The sequence below is a fragment of the Ceratotherium simum genome, chromosome 20 (genome assembly GCF_057802395.1).
Source record: "Ceratotherium simum simum isolate JZ-2026a chromosome 20, ASM5780239v1, whole genome shotgun sequence".
NCBI lineage: Eukaryota > Metazoa > Chordata > Mammalia > Perissodactyla > Rhinocerotidae > Ceratotherium > Ceratotherium simum.
Window position 1 is genome coordinate 345,596 of NC_141919.1, and position 14,212 is coordinate 359,807.

At 45.7% G+C, this 14,212-nt stretch overlaps 1 pseudogene; it reads right to left on the reverse strand.

The window, feature by feature from the left end:
- Positions 1 to 11,919: 11,919 nt before the first annotated feature.
- On the reverse strand, positions 11,920 to 12,019 carry LOC147914321 (U6 spliceosomal RNA; annotated as a pseudogene).
- Between the last annotated feature and the right edge of the window lie 2,193 nt (positions 12,020 to 14,212).

The following is a 14,212-nucleotide window of genomic DNA, read 5'->3' on the forward strand; positions in this document are numbered from 1 at the left end:
GTCAGATGAGAAGGCCGTAAGAAGGACTTATTATGTGCTATGGGGGCCCAGCCTGGGGGAAGGCACGGAGGTCTCACAGAGAGGATGAGATCAAGCCTTGAAGGAGAGGGAAGACCATCCTCTATGGGAATCAGCTGTGCCGTCAGCATGGGGAGTGGATGGAGGGAAAGGAGAGGGAGGTTGGTGTTAAATGGGAAGGCCCTTGAAATGCTGCCTAAGGAGTTTGGATTTAATCACAAAGGCAATGGAGGCTCATCAAAGGTTTTTAAGCAGGGCAGTAACTTGCTAAGAACTTGTCTTAGTAACTGAGGGAAACAACCCTGGCATCAGGCTAGAGAATGCACTCTACAGATGTGAGAGATTGTCTTTGTTAGAACTATGATTATCCAAACAGCTCAATTTGGAACACAGACGCCCTATGTGATCCTCCACTCCATTCAAGGTGAGTGCAAGTACAAATAAGAGTGTGGTCTGCATGATGAAATCCAGGGAAGAACATGGCCATTTGCCTTATGCCACGACTCAAGCTAAACACCTTTACACTTCCAGCTTTTTATTTCAAAATTAATTAGCATATTTCCTTCAATAACCTTGTGTGAAACGTAGACTGAAAAATGGCAAAATTTTGAATCAAACCAACTTAGAGGTGAGCTCAGCTGCTCAAAAAGGCTCTACTGAATTTAAACCACAGCTTTATTTATGATCCACAATGAGTAGCAACAAAAGGTCCTTTAGTCCTTTCGACAAATGATTCAGTGTCAGTGACAGAAGAAGTTAAAGCAGAAAGTGGCTCTTTTCACAAAGCAATTTAATGGTAAAATTGTGAAGAGCGCCCACCCTCCAGGCTGTTTTTGGTGCAGACAAGCAGAAATTCGTGCGCCCAGCAAGGAGACACAATGGCACTTGGAGGATTTGCTGCCAGAGACATTGCAAACAGGGAGGAGGGGAGAGAGGCAGGGACACTGGTCAGAAAAGATTTACTGTCCTAGATGTTCAGACAAGATGGGCAGTGCTCAAAGACCACTGGGTCAATCGGAGGACTTCTGACAGCACCGGGCCGCCTTACCCAAACACCAGGAACACTGATGCCCTGTGCACACTGATGCACACAGCCAGCCCTCCCCACGGCCACGGCTGGGACGGGAGAAGAATGGGGCTCCAGGCAGTCTCCTCAGTCTCCTCGCCAGCATGCTCCTTGAGAACATACAGATTCTGAGGTGAAACAGTGGGATTCTCCCACGCCGGAAACCTTACGTTAGCTGAGAAAATAATAAGAGATTTCTCTAAAAATAATGAAAAACTGCACTCAAAATATACATGTTGGTGGTAAAAATTCAGGAAAGTAAAAAGCTTGTAAAAATTACCCAAAGTCCACCACACAGCCAAAAGCATGCTAAGATTTTGTAAACTAGCGAGTTCTCTCCATTCCTGTAGACTCAAAAAGATAAATAATTTTCCAAAAGTGTAATCTTACCACAAATGATTTTTGTAACCTGTTTTTCCATTCAACAATACGTTCTGGGGGCTGGCCCCATGGCGTAGCGGTTAAGTGCGCACACTCCACTGCTGGCGGCCCAGGTTCGGATCCCAGGTGTGCACCAACGCACTGCTTGTCAGGCCATGCTGCGGTGGCGTCCCACATAAAGTGGAGAAAGATCTGCACAGATGTTAGCTCAGGGCGTCTTCCTCAGCAAAAAGAGGAGGATTGGCATGGATGTTAGCTCAGGGCTGATCTTCCTCACCAAAAAAAAAAAACAAAAACAAAAACAACAATATGCTCTGGACATCTTAAAATTGATAATTACAGATCTACATCCTCTTTGTTTAGGCTGCATAGCATTTGGATATGAATAGTTTATTTAAACAACTCCCTTTTGACAGACTTTCTACTTTTTCACTATGATAAGCAACATTTCAATGAACATCATATATATGTATATGTTTTTTTGTGTCTGTCCGATTATCTGCTTAGGATAAACTCTAGGGAGTGGAACTGTTCTGCGGGAGGATGATCCAGAGTAGACACTCCTGGCTCACAGCAACCCCCTCACGCTGGGGCTGTTGTGTTGCCTGACCAGCATCCATTCCCCCTTTTCCCTTATAAAACAGACTACAATGGGGGCAGGGAGAGATGCACCTCTCCAACTCACCTTCCGTGGTAAAGGGAGGGCTAACCCTACCCCTAGGCCTGTGACACAAGCCTGGCCAATCAAAGACATGCCAGAAATTGGCCCAGGGATGGCCCATGACCCAAATGGGTCCAGGGAGTGCCAGGGCCTGGGCCTGGGCTGGAGCTATAGGGTCTGCCAGAAGTACAGCTGATGGAGCCTGGACCTGCTGTCAGTCACCGCAGGGAGCCTGCTGCCCAAGAATGAAGACAACACACAGGAAGGCAAAGCTGAGAGATGGGAAGACGCAGAGAGACTTTATTTTAGTCCCTGGACTCAGACAGATCTGGAGCCAGCTTTATCCCCTAGATCCTTTGATTTCTTGAGCTGATATACATAGATACTCCTTCCTTTTGTTTTTTCTCAAATCACTGCAGTTGTCTTTCTCTCTTGTAATTAAAAAAAATCTGAATAAGGGAAAAAAAAAAAGTCCTTCTCTGGGCCCCAGTACACAGGTACCAGCCCCAGGGCCCTGACTACGTGGCACCTAGCGATCCCGCCCAGCTGTCTGGCCGCAGTAACTGATCCTGGGCAGGACACTTGCCCGGAGCCTGGCCAGAGACGGGTGTGCTCTGAGACAACCGTGTCAGCAGCTGAGCTGGGAAGAGAAGCTCCCCCCACGCCTGCACCAAGATGGCCACAGGGACCTTGGCTCACTTCCTTCTATGTTCTGGGGAATCATAACCTCATTTAAAAAGGCAGGGGGAGGTGTGGGCAAGGGGGGCTCATTGTTAGAACTAAGTGTGAGAAACTCTGAAGAGCTATAAATAGCTTCATTTTTCCAGGTTTACTGCTGAACTCCTCAGGCTAATTAGCATGCTTATATGCATCAAGACTCTCCAAAGCCCCTAGGCTGCCAGGTGAGAGTCCTGGCCTGCACCTTCCACACTGGAGACCTTAGGCAAGTCCCTGAACCTGTCTGAGCCTCAGTTCCCTCATTGCTAAAGTTCCTACCTCTTGGTGCTGCTGTGAAGATCACAGAAGCAAAGTGTCTGAACAGCTCCTGAAACATCAGAAGTCTGCAATAAATGTCAGCTAGTAATGTTTCAGCATTCAAGTCTACAATGTACTTTTTCCATTTTTGCCTCTTCTGAGGACACTTGTCTTCTTGACCAAATGCAAGGTCCCCTACATTCTATTTGCCCCTGTGTCTATACCCCACGTACAACCCTCAAGGGGCAGCTAGCAGATCGGGCTCCACTGCTTGCTGATGTGGCCGGAGGCCTGTTGAGAGGAGGCGATAGTAGAAAGGTGTGGTTTAAGCAACAAGATCAAATGAATCAGCTGGGAGCCAAGGTCACCTTGACTGCTGGCCTCCACACTGGCTTTAGTGCCCACTGCGGTCTTTCAGGTGTAAACTGTGGTCACAGTGCAGCTGCCGGAGGAGCTGCTCTTCTCCGCTGAGGTTTGTTCAGGACTGTGATTCAGGACATTTTTTTCCTTTTCTCTTTTTGTACCTTTGGAATTCACAGTCTCAGAAATGTTGACATTCAAAATGAAAGTTTTGATTAGAATGGTGCACACTGGAGTAACTGGAGTAAATGGAGATGTGGAACATTCTAGATCCCACACATCCCACTCTCTTGGGCCTAGGAGAGCAAGAGGCAGGTAGGCAAGAGAGTGGACTGTTTATGATTGCACTGCATCTCAGAAGGACACTTCCTGTGGTGGTGATCTTAACCTGTCAGTCACCCCTGCCTGTGAACTTCCGCCAAGGGCTCAATATTCTAAACATCGTTTGTTTTCGGTTGGTCCTAAAGTACGCTACAGTTCGTCCCAGGGAGAAAATTCTCATCTCTTCAGAGATCTCCTTGATGCCCAGGCGGCACCCCAGTGCAATAAATACAGGCTGGTTCCTTAAAAACCTATCCATCCTCAGTGGCGCAGGCCAGCTTCTCAGAAGCCTTGGGCTGGAGGAAGCCTCCTTTACTTCACCCCAACTGGAATGAGTCTTTTCAGTCTTTTCTCACCTCCAGCACCTCCTACTATGTGGCAATTAGACAATGGGTAAAAGGCTTTTTAAAAATGCTTAATGGATATGTTTACATATTCATATTGGGAAAACCTGATTGAGATTCTGGTAGAATCTTAATAGAAGTGTATACATATTCACATATTGGTAAAAATTGTGTCTGTGGTGTTGGAGCAGTGGAGGTTTGGGACCCCTGCCCCATAGCAAGGACAGGAGAGAAGTTTCCCCCTTGCTCTGGGCTGACTGATGTCTAGGAAAGTGTCCTTGTCACCCCAGAGCACTAAACAGATGTTGGGCAGTTGCTCGTTTATTTCTGTATATTAAAAATTCAAACAGTATCACACACCCACAGTAAGACAAAAGTTCAAAGTACCCAGAGGAGTACGACGCCAAGGACAGCTCCCTCACAGAGCTGCTCCCCAGAGGCCCCACAGCACAGGAAGCTGAGGGAGCTGCAAGGGAGGCCAGTCCTGGAAACTGATCAGATGTCTTCAAAGGATCAGCATTTTAGACACCAATTCTTTCCCTCCCTCCACTCTCTGTTTCTCTGTACTTACTCTTTTCACCTTTTTCTCTAGTTTAAATAAGAGGGAGAGGAGGAGCGAACTGAACTTTTTAAGTCCAAGCAACTAACTTTTCTTCAGCAGAGTTCACTTCTTTGCAGGCCCCCTGTGTTGCTGGGAGGGTCCACTGTGTGAGGCCCGCAGTGGCACCTCCAGACATCTGTCCCAGCAGTCTGCCCTCCGTCAGTAGTGGAGCCTTCAGGATCCATCCCTCTTTCTAGGTCAACTGACACATGCCTCTCTTCCTGCCAGAGGTTAATTTAACACAAAAGATCTGACTCTGAGAATTTGGTCATAAATATAGCTGAGAATAGAGCCAGGACTCAAGAGAAATTAGTCTTGGTGCAAAACCTCAGAATCAATGGTGACGCCTCAAGGTCAGGTCAAAGCTGAAACTTCTCTCATCAGCCTTGCACTAGAAGAGTGTCCAGCTCACCACCAGGCATTGCCCTTCTTTACCCACAAGCAGAAGGGAAGATACCTTACGCTTTCTTACAAGACCACTTGAAAATAAATAGAATGCAAGGACTGGTAGCCTGGATGAATGCCGAAGACTGAGCGGCTGGCAGGTGGGGTTGGAAATGTTTGTTGTGTGTAACAAAGAAATCACAGAGTTTAGAGTTATTCTAATACTAATATTTCTACCCCAGCTTTCTTTGGTTAGCACTTGTTGGGTATTCCTTTTCCATCCCTCTATTTTTCGCTGTCCTGTGTCTGACATACACTGAACATAGGACAAAACACCATGAGTCTGACATCACTCTTGTCCTTTTTACCACATGCAGTCAGCCAAGTGCTCCCAAATGCAACCCAGGGCAGGGACCCTGTGATGCTGAGTGGACACGTGGGGGACACAGAAGATGTCGCTTGAATTCTCACCTTTGATCTTTCCCATGCCAAGTCTTATGATTCAGAGGACCATGCCAAGTGATTGAGCTTGGGTGTTAAAACTTGGTTGAAAAAAATAAAAGAGGTTAACTAGAGCTAACTTTTTATCAAGTGTAGCCTGATAATATTTCTCTTCCAAGACTTGTCCCAGGATTAAATTCACAGTATTTTTGAGTAAATATTTAATACTTAGCAGTCAACAGTTAATGTGTACCTGTCCTGTGTGGAGTAGTGGGTGGGAGAGTGATTAACAAAGGAACAGAAATCCACAAATATGCTTTTCAAGTGTTGCTTGCTGGGACTATGACCAAGGCTCAAACACAAAGTCGTTACTAGCAGAGCCTAGGGATTAAGTGCATGGGCTCTGGAGTCAGGCTGATCTGAGAACTAATCTCAGGTCTGCCACTTACTAGGCACGTCAGCTAACCTCCATAAGCACCGATTTCCTCACCCTCAGGATGGGGGCAATAATTCTACTTCATAGGAATTTTGGAAGGATCACATGAGAAAAGGTACATGGTATACTTTAAAATTGGAACCTTGGTTCATCTGGGTATATCATTTGGGAGAATAAGGAGTCAGGCCTTGGAGCGAAAGTGGTGTTTTATCATATATAACAGAGAAGGCTTGCATTCAGAATGTCCTGAGACTCATAAGAGATGAGCAGATAACCCAGTGGAGGAGTGAGGAAAAGAACTGAACAGGCGCTTTTCAGGGGAAGATACCAAGGTGGCCAATGAACACATAAGAGGGTAGGTGCTCAACCTCACTGTACTGGGAAATGCAAAGCAAAACCATAGTGGCTGTCATATACACTCACAGGACAGCTGACCTGAGGATGACTGGCAATACCAAGCGTTGACCAGAGTACGGAGTGTGAGAATGTAAATTGATGCAGCCACTTTGGAAAATGGCTCAGCATCATCTACTCAATTGGAGGAGGAGCATGGCCCACGGCCCAGCAATTCCTGTGTGCATCAGGAGACACACATTAAGAATGTTCATAGCAGCATTGTTACAATGACCATAATCTACAATTGGCTCAGATGCTGTTCAACAATAGAGTGGATAAATGGATTTTTTTTCCTGCAATGCTATGTTCTATAGCAATGAAGATGAATGAATTGCAGTTACATACAGCAATATGGATGAATCTCAAATGTGATATTGAGCAAAAGAAGCTGGACACAAAAGAACGCATGACATGAGATTCCATGTGTGTGAAACTGACAAACTGCAAGACAAAACTCAACTTTGGAGATGCATATTTGGTGATGGACAATCAAAAGGAATAGGAAGTGGTTACCTTAAATGTCAGGGTGGAGGCTACCTTTGATGGGGAATGAGGGGTTGGTGAGAAGGTGGTTTCTGGGGTGCTGGCCATGCTGTATCTCTTTTTTAACTTAAGTGATGTTTGCATGAGTGTTTACTTTGTGATAATTCACTCAGATATATATTTTTGTTTTGTAGTCTTTCTGTATAGGTGTGTCATATTTCACAATAAAAAGGCTAAGAAAAAGAAAATGCATGTGAAACCTTTAACACAGCATAAGTTCTCATGAAATAAGGTAGTTTTTGGTTTTATTAATGTTAATTTGGAGAAGCTTATTTGGACCAGCAAAACTAGATGAAGGATTTCAAACTGACAACTCTCTTTCTAGTTGTAAAAGCTAAGAGTGAGACGGAATGTGCCTGGCCCAAGAGTGCATCAGGAGACACAGCCAGTGAGAGACCTTTTCTCCCTGGCGTTAACCAAGCCAGCAGCTGCAGGCAAGCACAGAGCACAGTGCCTTGCAAGGCTATGACTAGCAGAGCCCAGGAGAATTACCTATCCTAGGTAGGCAAGACTTTCTGAAGGTAAGGACAGCTGTGGGCATTTTATCACCCTCCCGTGGTGATGCTCACCTGCAGCCAGGGTGGAGGAACCTGCACTAGTGATGAGGTGGAGGATGGCAGCTGCTGCCCAAGGAGAACAGATGCCCCAGGGGTGGAGCAGAGGGCCCTCAGCAGAACCCATGCTCAAGGAATCTTGTGTAGCCAACTGAGATGAGTGGTGGTGGCAGCGGCTGATCCCCACCTCTGCCTCCCCTGAGTAATGAGTTGGGAGGAGTTTGTTTCTTAAGGCAGCAGAGCATCTGTGTTCATGAGTAGGTCCTTACATCACTTCAGTGCTTGATCCTGGAATCAGTTTTTCAGAGAAGTGTACTGTCATCATTCGTCTCAACATCATCCTGGATAACGGCCCATATACTGGATGCACAGACCCCAGTTGTTGAAAATATGATTTTCAGACCTCCTGAGAAATTTTGACTTTTTAACTACTTAAAAAAGAAAAGTTACAAGCTGTGTGAATGGCATAACAATAAACAAAATAACAACTTATGCATTTATGACTCTTTCCCAAGACATATGTGAACTAGAGACAAAAAGACATGGAATGAAATGAAGTTAAGAGAAACTAATCTTACCGGGGCGATGTGGCCCAGCAAGAATCCAGAGGACACTCAGGCAGGGCAGGTACTCTCCATCCCTGCACGAGTACAGCCTTTGCACACAGCAATACAATTCAACTCTGATGCAAATACCCGGAGTTAGCATCAGACTCCGCAGCTTAAAGGGCATGGTGCCAACAAGACTGTCCCCACTCGACATGTCAGCTATAAGTTTGGGGGTCCCCCCGCCACCTGCACTTCTGACCAAATGGCCCGAGTTCCAAGAGGTTCCCATGCCCCCCTCCCCTTAGTTTTGATAATTCACTAGAATGACTCCCAAAACTTAGGAAAGCACTATACTTATAAATACAGTTTTATTATAAAGGATTCAAATCAGGACCAGATAAATGAATAGATACATAGGACGAGGTCTGGAAGAGTCAAGAACATAAAGCTTCCATGGCCTGTACCCGTGGAGTCAGGGTGCATCACTCTCCCAGCATACTAAGGTCTTCACCGAGCAGGAAGCTCCACAAGCTTCAGTGTCCAAGTTCTTTGGGGTTTCATGGTATAGCCGTGATTGACAGAACCATTGGCCATGTGACTGAACTCAATCTCCAGCTCCCCTCTGCTCCCTGGAGGTGGGGCAGGCCCAAAGCCCCAGCCCTCTAATCACCTGGCTGGTCCTCCATTCTGAGTCATCTTGTTAGGATAAACTGGGGTGTGATCCAAGGGGCTCATGAATAACAAAGACACTCCTATTACTCAGGAAATTCCTAGGATTTAGTCTCCCAGGATCCAGGGACAAAGCCCAGTCAAATTTGTTATTATACAACAAGCTTCATACTCTGGGACACCATTTTGTAGAAGGGGGAAAACAGGATGGTGACATTTCAAAGACTGAGCTTTTGTTTAAGAGCCACACAGAAGAGAATATTTAAACCAGCCCTAAACCAGAATGGAACTTTAAATAGACCAAATGCTCAAATTCAAAATGTTCTGTTTAAGCCAGAATACTGTTAATTGTCTAAAGTGTCCTGCCACCCGACAGATTGTGGGTTCATGAGGAAGATCAAAGCAGTGTAGAGGCTATGGAACTGACTAGCACAAACCAGACTTATCAAAGAGTTTATATAAATCTGAATAACAATGTAGCAATTTACAGTAAGGAATATTTTGTTCAGTGATTCAGAATTGTTGTACCAGCTTGTTGGCGCCTTCTTCCACCTGCAGCAAAGCCAACATTCAGAGCCAAATTAATTAAAGAATGCTGCTTGGTTAAGGTGGAGTTGCAGCCGTGGCAAAACCCGACATTCTTGCTGTTTGACCCATTTTCCTCCACTCCAGGTGTACTATTCCCCTTCTATTTTCATAATAGAATGCTTTCCTCAGACACGCTTATAATGTTTATCTGTCTATTTGTAGCTTTACATACATAGTCTTGTATTTTCTTGAGAACACATCAAGGTCATCTTGGCTGACCTTTGTAGATTAACTAGTTTCCCTCAGGACATATTTACTACCAAACCGAAGGGTTTGTCTCACACCCTTATCCACTTTTAAACTAATTATGACCAGCCCCTTCCAGAGCATTAAATTTCTGAGCACACCCCACATTTGTATGCTGAGAGGACTCAGTCCTGAGCAAGATGAGAAGTTGCCGTTCAGTCCTGCCAGGATTTACTTCTTGAGGCATGTGTGACTAATTGCAGGCATTTATTATGTGCTTAGTTGCCTAGATGGTATGTCCTAGAGTTAGAGCCTTTTAAAATGTTGTTTTCTTGACATTTGATTGTTCGGCTGAAGCTTTTATACATCTTTTATCAGTGGGGCGTGAATAAAGAATGAGGTTACTTCAGAATGGGTCTGGGATGGTTTTCAGGATTATGGAGAGGCTAGAGGCAGGGAGAAGAGAAGCTCAAAAATACAATGCTACTTCTGCCTTGGGTGGATCTTGAATGTGTATGTTTTTGATTTTCCAGAATCATTAAATGAAAAGGTGGCTGTTCAGAGAATCAAGCCTGTGACTGGACACAACACTGCTTCAGTCGCTCAGCACCAGGATCTGCCCTCCACGCTGACATTTCAGAAGCGCTCTGATGACGGCTCACCCTCGAGTCTAGAGGACCCCAGTTGGACACGCAGATGGCAGCCCAGCTGTGTGCACCCAACCCCATTTGATCTACGCCACGCCACGGATGGTTTAGTCAAGATTCTGTCACAAAGCCAACGGGGCTTCTTTGGGAGCAGCCACTCAGAAGAAGAAGAAGAAATTGTTTTTGTCAGCTGCCCAGTTGAGCAGGCCAGCCTGCTGCATGAGGCAGACTGGGCGTTCTGTCTGTTTTCTCTCGGGAGTAGCCTTATGTCCTCACGTGCCTGGTGACAGATATGCCTCAGAGAACAGCACTGTGCTGTGACCCAGGTAGTATCACCAGAGACCCTGCCAGAAACCAGCGTGGGCCTAAGTGAGCCCTGAGCCAACGCCCTGTGCATAGGATCTCCTGCGCTGGCAGCTGCAAACCTCCCTGAGGCCCACAGACTCAACATGTTCAAAACAAGAATCAAGAGTTGCCTCTCTAAAATCCTTCTCTCTGCTTCCTGTCCCAGTCCCTGGCATCACCATCCATCCAGAAACAGAGAGGTGTTTCTTGACTGGTCCCTTCCCTCACCCCCAGAGCAACCCATCAACAAGTTCAGCCCTTTGCCCTCCAACTTTTCTCAAATCTATCCACTTCTCTCCAACTCAACCCCAACACCCTAGTGCAAGTAGCATCCATCTCTCACCTGAAGCACACTGACACCTTCCCAAATGGTCAGCCATATCACTGCCCCTCCACCTGCTCTCCACCCTAGTTCAGGGTGATTTTTTAAAACACAAATTATGTCACTACCCTGATGAAAGCCCTCCACAATATCCCACTAGTCTCAGGACACAGGTCAATGTCCAGGTTCTGGCCTGTGGTCTGGCCTCTGCCTGCGACTCCAGCCTCATCTTGCTCTACACACTGTGGGAGATCAAAATTTGGCCACCCTGAAATCTATCTCTTTGCCTTGGTTGTTTTCTCTGAAGGACATTTGACCTCCCCCACTAACTGCCTAAAGAATTTGACATGGTGGCTCCTTCCTAGAACAGATCTATCATGATGGCTATAAAGATAATGTAGGATAGAGGTTACAATAGAAAAGGTACCAACAAGCCCATCTTATCGGGAGTTCTGTCTCTCTGGCCACATTCTTTGGATGGCCCTGCGAAGAGTTGCCAGACAATCATTTACAAGGGAAGTCTCCATTTGTAAAGGTATCTCCCTCTCTGTATTGAGAAGAGAGGGGATGAGCTCATTTCTAGAGACTTATCAATGTGGAAGGTGAGGCCTTGGGGCTGCATAATAAACCTTACTCTTGTTTACTGTGCTTTAGTGGTAATCTCCTATAACTGACTCTCCCCACCCCCAAAATCCTCCTTTGTCATTGGCTGAACATGGTATTTAAGATGAGAATTTCTGCTATTGTGTTGAGAAACGCAGTGTCCCTGCTTTCTCCCATGTATACATGTTATTAAACTTGGTATTATTTTCTCCTGCTAACCTGTCTTGTTAATTATTTGGCCAGCCATAAGAACCTTAAGGAAAAGGGCAGAGGGAGATTCACCCTCTTCCCCCGACAACACAATCCCCCAAATCTTGACAAACCAGCTCTGATGGCTTTAACCCACATTCCCTCTCATCCACGCTCCCTCTTCCCACAAGATGTACCTGCTGTTCCCTCTGCCTAGGATGGGACCTTCCCAACACACTCCTCTTTTTTATTGTGATAAAATATACATAACATAAAATTTACCATTTTAACCATTTTAAGTGTACAATTCAGCGGCATTAAATACATTCACATTGTTGTGCAAAAATATGGAACACTTCACGAATTTGCATGTCATCCTTGCACTGGGGCTATGCTAATCTCTGTATTGTTCCAATTTTAGTCTGTCTGCTGCTGAAGCGAGTCTGACTCATCCTACAGATCTCAGCTTAAAAGTCACTATTCAGGGAAGTCTTCCAAGACCAAGCCTGTCTCCCACCACGCATGCCCTTGGCTGCACAGCACTCAGCATGAGAGACATGATGGTGTGATTGGTGTCTGTCTCCCTCACTAGGCTGAGTTCCACGAGGGCAGCATTCAGGGCCTAGTGGAGAGCGAAGCACATAGTAGGACTCAGTGCATCCTAGTTAAATGAATGAGTGAACAAATCAACACAGAAATGCAAATCTACCCACAGTGAGGACCACCTTGGACATTAGTGTAGAAAAACATGTAGTTCTGCATTGTCTTGAACTCCATTCCAGAGTAGGATCTTGGCTTCACCTCTGAAAACCTAAAACCAATAGTGGGATTTCTTTTTTCCTTTTCTCAAACAGAATAATTATTAATTCAGACTTTACCTCTCAGAAAAGAGGAAAATACCTGGTAGCCTTTGAATAGTATGTTTTCTTTGATTCTATTCATCAAGGTTTCAAACTGTTGAATCTAGACTCAGACCTCTGAAGCAGTTTGTAATTGCTGAAACTTATGTAAAGTGGAGCTTGTCTTGCATAAGCTGCAAGACACTAGGTCTGCTCCTGCCCCACCGTGTCTGCAGAGGAGCCCCTACCGCCTACTGGGGCTGATCAGGGGTCTGGAAATGGCTTTCCCTGGAACCTGAGGTGCGTCTGCACTCAGCAAGTTCATGAAGAATTTGTCACACCCTATTCCAGGAAGCCCTGCTACAGGCCAGATGCGGTGGATCTGGGATTTCATGGGACCAAGGACTCCATCCCTGAGTTACAGCAAGAACAGCTGACATGCATGCGCCCCTGCACATTTTATGTGTTATTCATAACACCAGGAGCTAAGGAGCCATATCATCATCAGCAACAATGTCCTGATTTTACAGATGAGAGGAGCGCTCGCAGAAGTCAAGCAGCTGGCCCAAGATCCCTCAGCAGGGGCTGGGCTGGATTTGGCATCTGGTTTTGATGCCAAACGTGTACACAAGCACACTCTGGGAGCTGAGTCTTCTCCTGGCTTTCTGCAAAGTTTCACTTTGTCTTGGGGAAAAAGCTACGACGCCCTCTGCCTCCAAGCATAGCCTCTGTAGGCTGGGTCCCCTGGGTTCCTCTAAATCCTGCCTGTCCCCACCCTCTTCATGAAGAACATGGTGAAGAACACACTAATCTCTCGGATCAAAGTGAGAACGAAATGCATAACACTCCCACTGCAGGATCAAATGTACATAAGCCCAGGGGCTCTTGGCTGAGGAGGCGATGAAAGGGAGAGAGGCGCCTGTCCTGAGGTTATGGACCAAAACCTTCTGACACCTGTCCCTTCACCACCACCACCGTGTCCAGCCTTGGCCCCACTGAGCCAAAGTTTCCAGTGACCAAAAATGTCCCTCAGTCTGACATTTCCCATCTCCCCATTAGGTTTTCCTTTTTTTGTCTATAAATCTGCCTTTCATCACCTCTGCTGCGTGTTCCCCTCAGCTCCCCAGGACCCTCACCTCCTCTTCCCTTGACCACAGCTCATTTCATTTCATGTTAACTGTCAAAACTCCAGCTGGAGCAGAATGCAGGCAACTTAGCTTTATTCACACAACAGTGCATGCACACATCCCCCAAACTTTTATTATCTACCTCCATCTTAGGTTTTCCAAAGCTCCTTTGTTTAGAAAAGAAATTTTCTCAGGGTTCTATCATCTTACTTCAGTGTTCTCATTTTCCACCTAATTCTGAAAGGTCTTCAAGCTTTTCAGGGAAGAAGTGTTTTTATGTTATTTTCATGATATTTTAAATCATCATCACTGTCATCACTATCATTATTATTAAGCGTTGATTTCCACTCTGATCCTTGCTTACAAAATTATCTCTTCTGACATAAAACCCTTCTGCTTCTGTATCCTTGAAATTAATGGTTTTATTACTGAATCTTGACTTTGTCAGCTTAAGAATAGTTTCGACTGATGTCTGTATTTTACCATCTGTACCTGCTCATCTTTCCCCTCCAACTGTTTTTTAGCGTCAGGCTTCACACAAGGACACACTGTGTGTGTGAAAGGCGTCGAGAGCATGCCTGAGCTCAGGGACAACAACTCCCCAGAAGCACAGAAGAGCCTGGCTATTCAGATATTTATTCCTGTCCTTTAACTTTTCCTTCCTTTCC